The sequence below is a fragment of the Saccopteryx leptura genome, chromosome 12 (genome assembly GCF_036850995.1).
Source record: "Saccopteryx leptura isolate mSacLep1 chromosome 12, mSacLep1_pri_phased_curated, whole genome shotgun sequence".
Classification (NCBI taxonomy): Eukaryota; Metazoa; Chordata; class Mammalia; order Chiroptera; family Emballonuridae; genus Saccopteryx; species Saccopteryx leptura.
This window is the reverse complement of record NC_089514.1, coordinates 47,298,597-47,317,313: the sequence shown is the minus strand read 5'-3', so window position 1 is coordinate 47,317,313 and position 18,717 is coordinate 47,298,597. Positions and strand designations below refer to the sequence as shown.

The 18,717-nt window shown below is 35.0% G+C and overlaps 1 protein-coding gene and 1 pseudogene across 2 annotated transcripts in view; both read left to right on the top strand.

The window, feature by feature from the left end:
- Window positions 1–18,717, top strand: part of MAGI2 (membrane associated guanylate kinase, WW and PDZ domain containing 2) — a 1,711,587-nt gene that overhangs the window by 26,084 nt on the left and 1,666,786 nt on the right. The gene's annotated exons all lie outside the window — the stretch shown is intronic.
- Window positions 3,925–4,061, top strand: LOC136384303 (U2 spliceosomal RNA; annotated as a pseudogene).

Genomic DNA, 18,717 nt, shown 5'->3' with positions numbered 1-18,717 from the left:
TTATTTACTAATACTATTATTAGGGAAAAATCAATTATAATATATGTGGAAAATATAAGATTCTTTGATAAACTTATACAAAGAGGCTTTCCAACTTTTATTTTGTCTTTTTGCTAACTTTTCCCTCCAAACAACTCAAAATTCTATTAAAGGTAGAGAAAAGAAATATTTTTTTTAGAAACATTGTAGTTTTTTGCTGTAAAGTACAGAAAAATCAAAACATTTTAAAATGTGTTAACTTGTCAATAAGGCTCATAGTACCATACAATGTTTATGTTTAAGATTTATTATATATTGAGACAATTTGATTTCATTCAAACAGAGTGAAGAAAATGACTGAAAGCTTCTATTCTGTTAAATAACTTTTTTCCTGATAAGTAAGAAAGCACTTTTGTGAATAGAAAAGTAGATCCTTAATTTATGAAGCATTAAAGAGGTGTATTTGGTTTGGGGGATATTTACACAGACTGTGGAATATGTAGAACTTATAAATAGGACATATTTCACATAACTACACAGTCTGCTTTTATTATTTTTATAATTGATAGACAAGGCATATTTGTAAAGGCTTAATATGAAATATATCTAAAATGCTATCTAAATATTTAACTATTGGAAAATATAGAAAACTGAGTGTTTTTGTGCTTTTACAAGTAAGCTTTCTAAGGGACACACCTTGGGCAAATAAGAGCAATGACAATTACACATTTTCAGTAAGATATTACTCAGCTCATTTGTCATCCAATATAGTCCAATAAAGAGATGCAGCACAGTTTATTTTTTGAGTTATATTTTTATTTTCTTTAGCATCCAACTTTTGAAGATTTTCCTGATTGTTCTTGGATCAACAAGAAACATGAAGATGATGAAGATTATAATAATTTTGTATTTAAAAATTTACATTCAGAGATAAATCTAGGCACTTATTACCTATTTGTCTATTTATAATCTGTTAAAAAATAATGACATTCTAAATAATTTGATTCTACCTAATAAACACCACTATAGCATGATTGTAATTCTCATCAGTGTTCATGAAGAGTACAATCATTGATTAGGGTACTGTAATATATTTAAGGTAGAATGGTTTCAAGCTGGAATGGTTTACAGAAGTAGTATTGCACTTTATAGGAGTATTATATCTATTTCAATAAATATCCAAATTATTATATTTTCCCCTGAATAAAATATTTCTTTATGAATTATAAAGCTAGTTTTGTCTGCCTATTGTTTTTCAGTGAATTTATACAGATATATGTTCAGACCTGATTTCCAGTCTGACAACTCCAATGTTTTCATCCAGACCTCTTGATTGGAACCAGTCCTATGTTTTCCAAGTGCTCTCTGCACATTTCTACATGTACATTCTGCTTCCTTCTTTAGAAATCTAAAAGTCAATTAGTTGCCATTTTAGTAAAGTGTGCCTCCTGATTCCCTAGTTTCTTCTAATGGTGGTGCCTTAGATCTCTAGTTCAACTAAAGTGGAAATTATGAAATCCACCCATGTCTGTAGCACTATAGCTTCTAATCTGGTTTCCTATTGACAATCTTGCCTCTTCCCAATCCATCCAGCAAGTGACTATCAAATTAATCTGCCTAAAACTGTCCGCAGCATCATACTCCTCTTTCTACTCTTTCTCATGCTTACTGAATAACCTCTAATTGCTAACCCTGACATTCAGAACTCCTCACAATAAAACCTAACAACTTTCCACAAGTATTTGAAAACATTACTTTATGTACACATTGCATCAGGTGCACTGATTAGTTCAATTTTAATCTCCACTCTTTTATCCCTTCCTCAGCCAAGAATATTGTCCTTTCTCCTTTGCTTGCTGAACTCCTGCTTGGCTGTAATGCCACCTTCGTCTCATATGGTACCTTGATTGCTCTGATTAAAAGTATTATCTCCATTCTTATTTGCGTCAGTATTAGGGTGAGCCACTTTGCAAAATTTTATTTATATGCATGTTCTCTTAGCTGCTGTTTTATAGAATTCTTAAATTTGGGAATTAAAGCTTAACCATCTTTCTTAGTCCCTTTCTTAACTGTCTTCACAGAGTAGGTATTCAGTTTCAGTAAATATTTATCTAATGAGAAGTTAACTGCCAATTTAGATTCTAGATTGTGTGCAATGCATCAGATGGAAAACCATAGCAATATTATATTTTTATGTATTTCTTTTATAAAGTCTTGCAATGAAAAAATAGTGAAGTTTGGTGGGAGTAAATAATTTATTTTTCTCTTTTATAGTATTGAAACTAACTGCAGAGCCATTCAGGCATTCGGATTGAAGTGCTTTAATTTTGTTCCTAATATCTAAGAACAAATATATGTAATTTAAATAGTGAAGAAGTTGGGAAGGCAGTTCTGACCAAAATAGAAGAGAATAGATTTATTGCTTTTCCACTTAAGATACTAACATAGACTGGGATTTCGCCCGATGTATGCATCTGTAGTTCAGTCATAATTTCTTTCCAAAGTAAACTCTAAGGGGAATTGGCTTCAAAACTAAAGTATGAAAGATCAGCTTTGACACTGTGCATTTCTGTTTAGTTTGACAAATTATGGAGCTCGAATATAAATGCCCAATGTTGCTTGGAAGATCTTAGTTATATATGCAATAATTTTTCTAAAATGGTACACATTTTTCATTTAACACATCAAGAGAGAAGATGGTTGTAAGTTGTAGAAAATAAGAACCTTTCTAGTTTCATAATTTCTACCTGAGTGATAGAAAATCATTTTTATCTTTGCTTTAGCTTATAGTTTGTATATTACAGCGGCAAACCTTGATGAGGCTCTGAGATTTCTTTGATGAATATACCAAGGAGGAGAATGAAGGTGAAACAGAAAAGGAAAGGAAGAGGTGGGAAGAAATTAGGAAGAAAAGTTTGGTTTAGTTTACGGTATGAGTTTTTGATCTAACAATCTATGCATTTATCTGTGGAAGCTGTTCAATCAACTAAATTATTAAATTGTTAGAATAATAATTTTATCTAATAATTTTCATATTGGAATTCTGTGATTGTGAGGGTTTAGAGGATAGCTAAGAGGAGTGTAACAGACAGATTTATTAAAATAAATAAACAAACAAACAAACTAGAATATTGTTTCTTATGAGTCCATGAACACTCTCTAGGTTTGGGGTCATGTCTGAGGTGCATAATGATTTTGAAGAACATTCAATTAGATTTTATTAAATCCAATAGACTGAACAATCATTTCTGTGGTTCTTTGAAGCGATTCTTTCTTAATAATAATACAATGCCCTTCATTCAAGTTCAAACACTGAGTTTTCCTGGTACAGCTTTTTGTTGTTAAATAATCTGTACAATGCTGTACAATGCAGAGAGTCACTATGGGAGTCTTTATCCAAGGGTTCTGGTATTCTCATTCATTCTGTCTCTCACTCTCTTCTTAATGTCTTTTTGTATAATTTGTCAACATATTCTCAAGCAGATTTTACAGGATCATAACAAATGCTATTAGGTAATTTCAAGTTATATAACAGACTACAAAAATAGACTCAGATAATGAAAACATGTATAAAAAATATATTTTTATAGTACCATTCTGAGTAAACAAATATATATATATGTATGTATATGTATTATATACATATATTTCAACTTTAGGACATTAGGGTTCTATTTTCCTGGGAGTACCCCACAATACTGCCTTTAAGATGTTGATTTATCTGCATGCAGACATGCAGGACTGCTGTGCAGCTTACTAGTCATCTAGAACCAGAACCCTTCCAAGTCTGGGTTTTCTTATCCCCGTGAGTTGTTCTAGTCCAAGTGTTTCAAGCACATTTGAAACAGCAAGAGAGATGAGAGAAAGGAGGGAACACATATGGTGGTATTTAGCACAGAGTTCTAGATAAAAGAGCACAAGACTTCCGTTTATATATTGTTGGCGATCGCTTCTCAGCCTTTTGGCTAAGATTGAGTGTAGTATCTTTTCTTATCAGTTTAATATCCTATTGGCCAGTACTTAGTCATGATAGCACATCTAGTTGCAAATATTGCTTTATTTTTGGAGGCTTAAAAAATCAAGAGTTCTAGAAGGCATGAATGGAAATAAATATTCAAATTTAATATTATTATCTTTACACACACACACACACACACACACACACACACACACACACACACACACATATATGGCATGAGGAATAAAATTTTGCCTGTTCCAACTCAGACATTAGAACATTATTTTAAAATTTTTCTTCTAAATAATTCTAAGTTATGAGATTCTACCACCTTAATACTGTTCTGGGAGATGAGAGTTTGAATTTCTACTGCACATGGCCACCAGCTGTGTGACCTCAGATTCCTTGAGTGGCAAAGCAGATCACTGGATTAGGTGACTTCTAACTTTTGGTGATTTTTCCAAATATCTTTAATAGGTAAAGACCAACATCTTCTTGATAAAAAGCAATATTTCTTATTAGAATTCCCAATGCATTAAGCATGGTTTTGTTGGGATTGAAAACCTATTGTTAAATCAATATGCAAAATGAAAATTTATCTGAAACCTATACAATTATATTAACTGGTGTCACTCCAATAAATTTAATTAAGAATTAAAAAAAATTTTAAAGGTTACCTGAACCTCTACACTGATGTTGCCCTCTCTGCACCTCTCTGTATCAATCAGTGTGCATTAGTTTGATGTTTTCCAGCTCAAGTTACTGAAATCCAAATCAAGCAGTTATAAACCATAGCATATTTATGATTTTCCCCAACAGAAAGTCTAAAGATAGAGCAGACTCCAGGATTGGTTGATTGAATGACTAAAAATATATCTTCCTCCTCTTTTTCATCTTCAGTGATAGCCTCATCCAAAATAGATATCAAAAGGAATAGTATCAACTACATAATGTGTATGCTATATATCTAAATATGTTTAAATAACTTTTCTATTTTTTTCTTAAAAGGCTCTTCTCACAAAAACAATTCTTAGATTATATCCATACTTAACTTATTCTCCACGCTTAGTACATATAGCAGAGATTTGATATTACTTCTGGGAATTATTTCTAATGGGGTAAAATTTATGAGGTATATTATATTACAGTTAATGCTTTGAAATTAAAAGAATTTTGAAGTCAGAAAGGTATGAGTTGGGATTTTGGGCAACTTACTTTTTCTAAGTATCTGTTCTCTTCTCTAAAACAGATATTAATGTCTAATTCCTGGTGTTATTGAAGATTAATATGATAATCTATTTAAAATAATAAGGATAGTTTCTTGTTGGTCATGTGTACAACATTTTCAAAACACCTCTAAAGCCATTTACAAAAATGTGCAAATACATATATTTATCTTTGTGTTACATTTGTTTCCAAGAGCATGATATAAAGTTGGGGGAGATTACAATTAGGACCAAATCATTTGTTTGGTAACAATGTAACACATCTTTTATAATTTATTCACCTTTTTCTTCTTCTCTATTTTATATCTTTTAAGCATTTGCTTTTTACTTGTTACAGTTTCAAATTTAAAAAGTGTCACTGATTTATAAGAGACTAGCTTTGTTATAAGAGAAAATAATTCTATGTTCCAGGAAGACCCTTTGCTTTAGCATTATACAGGTTTCTCTATCTACACTGGCATTCTATATTTTTTATCACTGGGCAGCACCAAGTTTAGTTTCTGACTGAGCCTGTCCAGAGTCAGGCTGTCTTTGCACACTGGGAACCTGGCCTTATTCCCTTGAACAAAACTGGTAGTAGAAAAACCTTCCTAAATAAGATCAAGCAAGAAAGAAAAAAGAAGTTTATTGATTTATGTCTTACTGTTTGAAATTGTACAAAGTCATGAATCCAACAGAGCTTCATTTTATTTTGTTAATGTCAATGTGAAACACTTAGGAGAGCTTACTCATCACTATTTTTTTTATTATTAGAGAAACAAATGTGTATTCTTGTTATTGGGCATTTTTTTCTAATATATTGTTGTGTTTTTTGTTGTACAGTAAGTCCTCACTAAATATTGTCAATAGATTCTGAGAGTTTAAGCTAAATAACACATATTGAAACAAACCAATTTTACCATGGACTAATTGATATAAGGAAAAGTTCCTACAGCATTCATTAACTTTAAAACAAAACAACATTAAACAGTATGATGTTTTTTGAGGACCTGTTGTACTTGGCATTCTGATTAAACCACATAAAGTATCTGATTTTGGGGGGGCTGGGAAATAAAATATGAAGTATTTTTGTAGCTAAATATATATCTGGGATGTATGATTGCTATACAGCAAACTTCATGATTTGGGTTTGGATTAGGATACCCAAACAAAACAAAAAATCCTGCCCTGACAAGTACAGTACAGAGAAAATTATTAGGCAAAGACAAAGAGAGCTAATTTGGGTGACTGAGTTGAGCTAGAAGTGTGGAACATGGTTTTAAATAATTTCACTCTATCGCCTACGGGGTCATGTAGTATTTATTAGCATATCATAGTTGACTAATATTGTGGTTATGTTACTATTCAGAATTGCCCCAAGTCATTTCCTATAGCATGACTAGTCCTGCCAGCCTGCTTTCTCTTTTTCAGTGTCATTCTTCAGATGCTCCATCTGAGCACAGCGGGCTTGTGTATTGCAATGGAAACAAACGGTCCAGGTCTTAGAACAATAAAGCATTTCCATTTGTTTGAATCTCTGTGAAGGTTGCATGAATTCAGATAGAAACAAAACAGGAATATAAGTACACTATTATAGAAGCCAGTGGTTAGAATTCATCATATAGAAAATGATTAAATAGCATATATACTTATTGGATGTGAAAACATGTGTCTGTTTTATCTTTTGGCACTCAAGTGTATACTCATTAAAACTAAATGTTTCAGCCTGTGTTGTGAACATTTTTAAGCATATGCCTTTCAGACTGTTGGCTCTTTCTTTCATATAATATTCTTCAGATTATGGCCTGCCATGTGTATAGGGATGATGGAGCTGTCATGAAATCAAACCACTTACAGAAGTAAATAATGTGATAGGCAGAAAAAAATAAAAATGACACAAAATCTTCATCCAGATTTCAAAATTAGACCAAACCCTGACAACTGCTGATAATAATTAAATACTTCAATACATACATTAGCCAATACCTACCCTGATTTTAATTCTTCCATCATTGTTAAAGTTTTTAAAAGCAATATTATGCTAATACTAACTGTTATGCTAATACTACTTTATCTGATGCAAGTTTTTGAAGTTGTAAATTTGGTATTTATTAATAATTTTATCTGTCAAAAAATTATTCTCTTTGGTGTCCAACTTTATATAAATGAAAAGTAAATTTATCTATTTGTAATTTTCTTGGCCATTAGATGAAAATATAGAAATGGGTAACAGATAGCATTAGCTGACAAATATATATTATTAGACCTTAAAGCCTCCCAAATAACAATAAAGTCATTTGAGTCCAGATTAAATACTTTAATTTTCGATTTATTGTATTGTAAATGCCTTGATGAACAAACACTACTGGGATGGAAGAATAAAACTATCTTACAAGTTTTGCTTAAGACTTATGCTGAGGTGTTGTTTTAGCCCCTAGTGTATTTTTACTTCTTTTTTTTTTTATTTTTTTGGTGACAGAGACAGAGAGAGAGACAGATAGGGAGAGAGATGAAAAGCATAAATTCTTCATTTCAGCACCTTAGTTGTTAATTGATTGCTTTCTCATATGTACCTTGACTGGGGGGCAACAGCAGACCGAGTGATCGCTTGCTCAAGCCAGCGGCCTTGGGCTCCAGCTGGTGAGCCCACACTCAAGCCGGTGACCTTGGGGTTTCGAACCTGGGTCCTCCGCATCTATCCACTGCTCCACAGTGTGGTCAATCCCCTAGTGTATTTTTAAAACAAATATTCACCATAGTCAATAACAGCCAAAATGCAAGATACCTGTCCAGACCTCTAAATATTTGTAATAAAGCAATTATAAATTGCCTTTTTTTTTTTTGGTATTTTTTCTGAAGTGAGAAGTAGGGAGGCAGAAAGACAAACTCCACATGTGCCCGACCAGGATCCACTTGGCATGCCCACTAGGAGGTGATGCTCTGTCCATCTGGGGCATAGCTCCATTGCAACTGGAGCCATTCTAGTGCCAGAAGCAGAGGCCATGGAGCCATCCTCAGTGCCTGGGCCAACATTGCTCCAATGGAGCCTTGGCTGCGAGAGGGAAGAGAGAGACGAAGAAGAGAGAGAAGAGAGAAAGTAGAGGGAGAAGGGTGGAGAATCAAATGAGTGCTTCTCCTGTGTGCCCTGACTGGGACTCGAACCTGGGACTTCCACACACTGGAAGTCAACACTCTACCACTGAGCTAGCTGGCCAGGAGAAATTGTCTTTCTTTAATCTGAATGTGACATATTTCAAAATTCCATTGATATATATTATCTGACTCTTTAAGAATTAATTTTCGCCTACACTAATTATTTAGTTAAAATTTAGTTATTACTGCTTGACCAGGTGGTGGTGCAGTGGATAGAGTGTCAGACTGGAATGCAGAGGGCGCACGTTTGAAACCCCAAGATCGCTGGCTTGAGCTCTGGCTTGTCTGGTTTGAGCAAAGCTCACCAGCTTGAGCCCAAGGTTGCTGGCTTGAGCAAGGGGTCCCTGGGTCTGCTATAGACCCCCAGTCAAGGCACATATGAGAAAGCAATCAATTAACAACTAAGGTACCACAACGAAGAATTGATACTTTTCATCTCCCTTCCTGTCTGTCTGTCCCTATCTGTCCCTCTCCCTGTCTCTGTCACAAACAAAAATTAATTATTACTAATTAATTAAAATTTAATTAACTATTACTAATTAATATTTAGGGTAAAGATATCAACTCTTGTGATTATATTTTCCAGAAAATGTACTGAAATAGTACTCCACCAAAATGGAAGAAAAAATCAAAAGACAGAACTTCAAATTTCTGAAAACAAGGTGGTTATTTAAAGTGTGGTTGAGTAAAGCTTGCATTAAAGAGGCCAGAGTGAGGGGCTTGAGTCCCAGGTGGGTCAGGTAGGTTTGCACATAGACTGCACTCCGCAGGGATCTTTTCCTAAATAGATATTTGCTGATAAGCTGTGTGGGTTGATAAATACAAATCTTCTTTTTCTAAATAGATATTTGCTGATAAGCTGTGTGGGTTGATAAATTCAAATCTACATCATCCCTTGAAAACAGTCCAATCACTGATAGTGTAGTGTGGTCAGTATCACAGACTGGTATTTACATTATGAGTCAGTGAAATATCTTTTGTATTGGCTGAAATAAAATTTCTTAAAAGAGTTTTTAAATATATAAATTTATTTTGATGTATTCTCTGAATTAGTATATGATTCTGCACCTTCAGCATTATTATATAAGACTTAGTCTATTGAGTTTATAAAAAAACTCAATACTTTCATTTAATGAAAAGAAACATCTGTGCATAGTTTGAGTAATGGAGACCTGTGTCTATCACCCATTATCACAGCTTTGAAAATTTGCATCCAACATGAACGACAAATTGATATGCTTGCTATGACTTAAAGCAATACATTCTCCAGTGTATGTAAAATATAATTCTGTTTGTGTGCATTTATTCTTCAATCTTCTTTCTAGATAAGGACTCATAAATTTAATTATAAGAAATTTCTCTTATTGGTGCTCCAACCCACTATTGTTCCATATATGCAATAGTCTAATATTCTTTGTATTCTTAGAGTCATGAATATAATTCACATCTTATTTATTTCACTTCTAAATTATAGCAGTAGCTTCCTCATACATATCCTTTTCTTTTATCTTTGATTTATAGGTCACAGAGCTGCCATATTCATCCCCCTAAAAGTGATTATTTTATCAGAGTACTTCTCAACTCAAAATCTCCATTGCTGCCCTGGCCAGTTGGCTCAGTGGTAGAGCGTTGGCCCAGTGTATGGAGATCCCGGGTTCAATTCTCAGTCAGGGCGCACAGGAGAGGAACTCATCTGCTTCTCCACCCCTTCCCCTATCACTTCTCTCTCTCTCTCTCTCTCTCTCTCTCTCTCTTCCTTCTCCTCTCCTCCTGCAGCCAAGGCTCGATTAGAGCGAATCAGCCCCAGGTGCTGAAGATGGTTCCATGTCCTCTGCCTCAAACCTTAAGAAATGGCTCTGATTGCACTGGAGCAAAGGTCCCAGATGCTTGGAGCATCACTCCCTGGTGGGCTTGCCAGATGGGTCCAGGCTGGGGAGCATGCAGGAGTCTGTCTCTACCTCCCCTCCTCTCACTGAAAAAAAAAAAAAAAAAAAAAAAAAGAATTTCCATTGCTTCTTATTTCCTGGACCAAGATGCCTAAACCCTTTCATCAAGCGTTCGAGGCTTTAGTCTGTCCTCAAGCTACTTTTTTAGTTACGGCTCTTAGAACCTGTCTATCTGAACCTATCAAACCATATTTGTTACCAGTTTCCTTTTGCCTGCAATTGCATTTTCTTTGGCATCTTGCAACTCTTTCTCCCCATATGCATTTGGTGGTTTAGGTACTCCCAGATCAAAACTAGTTCTTCTATATTAGTTTTATTACTGTGCTCTAACCTTGTCCTGAGGCAAACAACAATGAATGCTCCCACTTGAAACACACAGTGCTGCAAAACAGAGTAAGTATAAGTGATTTAGGCAAGGTAGCAAAGACCATCTTAATCCCTAGCTCTCAGTGGCAAAGTTTTGGGCTTCAATTCATACACAGTTTCTGACTTGTTTTTCTTATGACTTAAATATACTTTCAGTTTACACCCCCCCCCCCCCTTCTACTCTACCTTGGTTTGCTATCTTTGTATGGCTTTGTTTCTTTCTTTCTTTTTTTTTTTGTATTTTTCTGAAGCTGGAAACGGGGAGAGACAGTCAGACAGACTCCCGCATGCGCCTGACCGGGATCCACCCGGCACGCCCACCAGGGGCGACGCTCTGCCCACCAGGGGTGACGCTCTGCCCCTCCGGGGCGTCGCTCTGTCGCGACCAGAGCCACCCCAGCGCCTGGGGCAGAGGCCAAGGAGCCATCCCCAGCGCCCGGGCCATCTTTGCTCCAATGGAGCCTTGGCTGCGGGAGGGGAAGAGAGAGACAGAGAAGAAGGAGGGGGTGGGGGTGGAGAAGCAAATAGGCACTTCCGCTATGTGCCCTGGCCGGGAATCGAACCCGGGTCCCCCGCACGCCAGGCCAACGCTCTACCGCTGAGCCAACCGGCCAGGGCGGCTTTGTTTCTTTTAAAAATATTTCTTCTAAATTATTTGGCTCAATTAATATGTCCCTCATGTACTTTGCCTTTATATTTTTGTAACCTCACATATCTCCTGGACAGTTGGTACTTAAAGGAAACTAGAATGCCTACCTAGTACTTCAATAGCGCAATTTCCCTTTAATTATGCTATCTGGCACCCTTTATGTCTAATTAATTTCTAATTCGTGGTTCCCAATGCTACCAGTCTTTTAATTCTGGCCCTCTGACTTGCTGGTGATCTTTGTTGCATGTCCCCACCCTTCTCTGAGTACTAACATGCCAACTCTGTCCATGCAGCCCACACTGCCCTTCTCCCAGATCTGCCTTTAGCTGATTCTGAATGTTAATTGTGCTTGCTTGATGCCTTTGCTCGTTCCACCTTTTCCTGCTTTAAATATTTTCTCCCCTCTGCTTGTTTTAATAACTCTACGTACTCTGAGTTTTAGCTTATATCTATGTCCTCCATGAAATTTTGGTTACCAGCCCGGCTTATAGTGATCTCCTCTAATATTTGTTAACTCCTTTCACATACTGTTATATAGTAAATCCGGTTTTTTATCAACAAGAGACAGAAGCGTAGGTGGCTAGGGTGTAGATTTGGAATCAGACATAATGACTGTAAGTCCAGCATTTTATGCTATTCTCTCACTTAGAATTCTCACTTATTTAATGCTAATCATAATAGTAAATGGTTAATAAGAACTATAAATAGTAAAATGTTAACAGTAATACTAACAAATTTTTGTAAAGTCCAAATAACATATTGAATTTATTTAATAAATATTTATTCAGTTCTTGCTATAAGCCAAACACCACAGTAGGGATTTTTAGGTGAGCAAAATATATTAAATAATCTACCTATATATGACAGCTGTTACTACAATAATAATATCAACTGTATTTATTGTGGAAAGACTATGACATTTATTTTCCTTTTATCTCTCAGTTTGCTAACACATTCCATGGCAACCTAAAGAATAATTTTCTTGTTTTATATTATATTGTTACATTTCTTTCTTTGTTTTAATTTTATTGATTTTTAAACATAATACATTTGGGTTTATACTCTGCTCATATAACCACTCTTGAGATCATGAATAGTAAATAAAATATACCTTCATTTGTATAGATTTCTCATAACCTAAAACCATGACATTGAGTTTTTACAGATCCACCTTTGTGTTATTATTATTTTAATGTAATAAAAAGGGAAAATGTAACAGAAACTTCCAAGTTTTAGTGATGTCAGATTAGGGCCTGACATTCTCTGGATTTTTATGATTTGAATAAAAATGCCTGGACTTTGGAAGTTTTTAACAAATTATTGGTAGATTATGAATTTATCCATGATGATGTAATCTTGGTAGCATATGTGCAAAATAAACTATTGTCTCCATTGAGGACTTTGTTGTAGCCTGACTCGTTAGAGGCTTCTCGAGCTACCTCATTGATCACAGAAAGGATGAAAATGTTGAAATTGGGAAAGGTGAATTTGAAGCCACATATACTTAAGAATCAGTATGGCTAGGAAGGTGTGTAGAGATTCTGTAAGATTTACGATGGCTGAGTATCACTAGGTATGCTCCACACTTTTGACTAGTTGCTTGGTTTTCATAACAGGCTGATTTTAATGTCATTAGTTATATTTTAAAGCAAAATACATCTTGTATTATAGCTTTTTAAACTTAATTCTCTGAAAAGGGTAAATTCAGAAGTGTTTATTTGTATATGAACGTGTGTCATCCTTTTCTCCTTTATATTATTTCTGAATGCAGTTAGTTAAAAGTCATTTAATGCATATTTTGCTCTGCTTTCCAGGACAATAGAATCAAAGCATACTTTCCCCAAAGTTGTTCAGAGAAAGATCCAGGCTAGCTAAAATTAGGTTAGACGGTCCTGTGCAAAGATATTAAAGCTGCTTTATATTTAGTACTGCTCAGACATCCCACTGTGCATTGATATAATCATAATATGGCTTCTTGGTCCAATATGAGCCAGTGATTAATTCCCTGCTACAAGTTTTTAAGTACTTATAGGTAGATACTTTATTCAAGGGGCAAAAAATTATTTAACACTTCCTATGCTACCTGAGAATATTAGGATTATTTTGACTCTTTTGCTCAAATTTATTTTTTATGTCATTGGTTTTTCATCATAATAGTCAGACTTTTTATTTTTCCATTTGCTTCTTTGAAAATAATAAGCTAAATATAAAATTAGAGAAAGTTTTATTTAACAAGGAATACCATGCTTAGCATCAATATAGAAATTAGTTTGTATTTAACATATAGTTCAAATACTATTGTCTTATTAATGGTTTATTCTTTATATATTGTGTTAATCCTCAAAGACAGCTTCAGATATAAGAACAAAGCTAATCTGTGGACATGACAGAAATTTACCTGTTGTCATTTGAATGAATACAGTCATGCGATAATTCAGAGGATGCAAAGCTAAAGCTATGACATTCTCACTTGTTGTCCCAACCTAGGCAATTCTCAGGAAATAAAGAAAAAAATACAATTGTTTTCCTTTCCCTTTTCTATACTTCCTTAGATTTTATTCTTTCTAATAGCCTTTTATATTTTCTAATAGACTTTTCTTCTGTTCTTAAAGTAGTATTGGTTAAACAAACTTGTTATAGTACTCATGTCAAAAACTGAATATTCTAGAAAGCTTAGTATACATTTTCTTCTCCATGAAGGCTAATTATCAAAATAAGCAAATGAAAAGATGAATTCTTTAGTAAAGAAAATAGAAAGATATCATTTATTTTAGTACTTTAAAAATTATCATAAGTGCTATTGGTGTTCCAGAGCTATGAAGAATCAGTAATAAATAAAATGAGTTAGAAATCCCGTAGTATATTTACCTAACCCTAACCATGAGTCTTTGTGGGAAACTTGATTACTTATCAATCTAGAATTGGGTATGGGTGGCATTAATTAATTTTTCATTATTTCTTGTCTAAATTAACACAAAATGTTTGATCTGAGCTAATGAATTGTTTTTATGAGTAGTTGATGAAATGTTATTTCATGAGTATTGGAACCTTGCATTTTCTTTTCCATTGCTGGGGCTAGTGAACCTAAGGGTGAATGTCTAATTAAAGAATGCATCTTTTAATATTTATGCTTTACTAGCTCACAGTAAGTCCTCATTCTAGTCTATCCTCCCTCTATAGAGGGAGCACTCACATAGCATGGAAAATGATAATGGATTCTAAGAGGGCAGCAACCACACTTTGCATAAGGACAGTTTCATGTGTTACAGTTTTTATCATAATGATCTGAAATTTACCTCCCCATCTAAAATTGACTGTGATTCTGAGGATAATATAGATTTATCCATTCTATTATTGGGACTAGCAGGTAGTACATATGAAGCAAGTATATATGAACATCCAGCGCTGTCCTAGTTGGCTAGTCACATGGGCTATTAGTTATTATTTTGTCTCCAGTTTTAGGGAATGATGATATAAAATCATGAATATTCCTCTGAAAAGAGCTTATCGCATAAGATTATGTTTTGATTATCTATGCCTAAATTATTTATTTATTTAATGTACATAAATGTGTCAAACCTTTATAAATTTTATTGCATTTCAGATACTGTATTTTATTGATTTTAAGATGCACCATTATTGTATCTATTACTAAGAAGGAAAAATGGTGTTGCCAATTATGGTATGATACAATTTTTTATCACTTAGAATTTTTACTTTAACGTAATGAAAGTTTTTTGAATCTACTTATGCATTTTTAATGAAAAAGTACACATGAAAAAAGTAAAATATATGTATATGAAAAAATTAGTTGAGGTACTCCCAACTTTTTTTATTGATATTCTAATTTTTCTAATTACTTTTGTATTCAGTTATTTTTTATTTTTACATCAAGAATGTATTGTAACAGCTTTTATTAAAGAAAGAGGGAGAGGGAAAGAGGGAGCGAGTGATAGCGAGCGCTCATGCTTCATTGTTTCCAGATCTTTCTTCCAACACACTGGGTTCAATTCTGCAAGCCTTTTTGTTTGTTTTGCTTTGTCGGTGCAGATGTAGGCACATTCAATTATGTCACAACTGCACCCTGGATAATATTAATTTAAGCAGGACTTCCTCCCGGATCAAAGGCATTAAATTGTGAAAAGTCTATTTATTAGATTAGAGAACAAATATAGTAGTATGTTTTTAAGGAGTAGTTTGAATTAATCCAGCTTGACAGGATGCAGATATCTCCTGTACGGATGTGTCTGAAAGAAATGATCAGTTCCCATTCTTCAATTGCCTGTGAAGGCAATTTCCCAAGGGCTTTTGCTCTTTACAGCCTCTTTTAACTCACAAAATTTTAAATCTCTCCTCAGAGATATAGAATCCAATATATGGATACAAAGATATGGTACCCACGACCTTAGAATATTGAGCTTTAACCATTATGTCCAGAGATACCTAGGAACATTCAGCTCTCAATTATTTCATCAATGAGGAAAACTTTGGTTTTCTTAATGCAAAAAAAAGCTATGGACTAAATTGATTAGTTTAAATTTTCAAGCTGTTCCTTAGAAATAAAGGAATTATAATTAATTAGATATAATGTATTGTGTTTACGCAGAAGTGATTGTGAAGCAAGCTGCTTTATTTATGTAAGTCAAAGTGTAGAAGAGGCATAATTACAGCAAATAAAACATAAGGGCCTGTGAATTTCTCTTTTTCATTTTTAACTTTTTATTATGGAAAATATAATCCCACTTAAAAGTAGAGATATTAGAACAATGTACCCCTATGTACTCATGACCTATCTTCAACAATTATTAATATTGTTCCAGTTATTTTTATCTCTATCAACTACTTCTTTCTTCTTCTGGAATATTTCAAATCAAATACCAGGGATTAGGATTCTGGACCCAATTCCAGAGTTTTGGAGGGGAGATTTCCCCACACATCTAAGTATTTTAAAAATTTTTTTGAATACCAGCTGGTATTCTACAATTCAGCTCAGTTTTGGCACTACCCAGAGATATTGTAATATCCCACAGTTTAACAGATCAGTCCTACAAGACTACCCTGTCCACACACACTTTACATGTTAGCCACAAGCCTAGGTTGTGACCTGTGCTTTTGACAAATCGGCTACAAACTGGAGGTCCATGGAACTTCTTCTTGGGTTCAGTAAATTTACTAGAGTGGTTCACAGAACTCAGGAAATGCTCACTAGATCACCAATTTATTATATATAAGGATATAACTCAGAGACATCCGGACAAGAGATGTACAGGGCAAAGTATGGGAAAGATTGCTCTAAGTACTTCGCTCTCCCAGTATCTCTACGCATTCACCAATCCAGAAGCTCTCAAAACCCTGTCCTTTTGGGGTTCATGCAGGCTTCATTACATAGGCATGACTGGTTAAATCATTGGCCCCTGGCAGGTGATGCAATCTCAGCCCATCTCCTTCTCTTAGTGGTCAGGGGGTGGGCCTGAAAGTTCCAACACTCTAATGACATGGTTGGCTCTGCTGGCACAGCCTCTCTCCTTAGGTGCTTTCCAAAAGTCATCTCAATGACAATAATAATAATAATAATAATAATAATAATTCATTTTTTACTCTTATCACCTAGGAAATCCCAAAGGTTTTAGGGGCTCTGTGCCAGAAACAGGATGTAAAACAAATACATATTTCTATAAATTGTAGTACCACACCAGGCATTTATTATTTTAACATTTATTATTTCAGTATGCATAACTCACATAGAAAGACATTTTAAACATAACTGTCTTGTCATTTTCACATCTAACAATATTACTAGTAATTCCTTAATATCAAATACCCAATCCATATTCAAATTTCCCTGTTTGTCTCAAAGATGAATTTTGAAAATTGATTTCTTTCTTTCTTCCTTTATTCTTTTTTCCCTCCCTCCCTCCCTCCCTCCCTTCTTCCCTCCCTTCCTTCCTTCTTCATAAATTAGGGCCAAAAGAAGGTTGAAAATTGCATTTGGATATTATGTTCCTAAAGTTTCATTTACTTTATGTACCGTTTAGAGCACATTGGTGTTCCTAGTTTTTTTGTTTGTTTGTTTGTTTTGTTTTAAGAGAATAAGGATAATTTATTGAGTCAGGAAACTTTGCTTCTACTATGGCTGAAGTAACCAGCAGTAGGATACAGGCAGATAGCAACTGATAACTTGGCTTTTTCCTCACCCTTAGCCCTTGAAACAGACTTTCTGGATTGTTCCTGGCACCTAGTTTTCCTCTTAGCTTTCTATTCATTATTAGATATTAAACATAGACTATCTTCTTTCCTTGCTGTTCAGTAGTATAATGCAGTCTAATAGATAACATTAGTTTCTTACTAATTTAATTTTTTTGTTTCTTTAACAACCCTTCTCCTAGAAGTTCTATTTTAATATATTGGGGAAAGGGACCAGTAGATTTCTTCTCTCTTTTTGATTCAACCTTCTCTCTCATAAACTAGCTGATTCTGTATCTTTTTGGTTCATATCCAGTGGTAAAAGAGTAAATAAGAAAATAGAATTGTTTTATGTACCTACTGCTATTTAATCTGGTATTAAACTACTCTGGCCCTGGCTGGTTGGCTCAGTAGTAGAAAGCTGGCCCGACATGTGGAAGTCCCGGGTTCGATTCCAGGCCAGGACACACAGGAGAAGCACCCATCTGCTTCTCCACCCTCCCCCCTCCTTTCTCTCTGTCTCTCTCTTCTCCTCCCGCAGCCAAGGCTCCATTGGAGCAAAGTGGGCCTGGGTGCTGAGGATGGCTTTGTGGCCTCTACCTCAAGCACTAGAATGGAATGGCTCCAGTTGCAATGGATCAATGCAGCAGAGGGGCTGAGCATCGCCCCCTGGTGGGCATGCCGGGTGGATCCTGGTGGGGTGCATGTAGGAGTCTGTCTCTCTGCTTCCCTGCTTCTCATTTCAGAAAAATCAGAACAACAACAACGAAAAAGCTACTCTGCATTTCAAATCCCAAAATGTTTGTTGTTTTCCTCATGAAACACTTTTGTAAGTTCTTCTGATATTTTCCACCATTGGAGACTTCCAACATAACTTTCGGACTGGCAGTTTACACTTTCCATTCAAGCCCTGTCTTCCCCAAAGTGCTGTCTTTTAGGGCATTTTTATCTGACAGGAAGTTTTCTTAAGAAGAGACACTTTCAACTCTCAAGGCAAACTTATTTTACAAATCCACTAGGCCAATTGGAAAGCACATACATCTTTGCCGAGTTCCACACTGGATGGATAGGCCCTTCCAGTGTATCCTGGTCTCAAAACTCAGATCCCACAGCCAGCCTGATACAGAGGTGGTCCTGGAACTACAGCCCCCTTACTCTTGTAAACACAGACTTGGATTGAGTTGGGAAAGTCTCAACTTAAGGGGAAGAAAGAATGATCCAATACCCCAGAAACTCTTTCTGTAAATTGATATTATCTACCAAATTTTTGCAATGTCT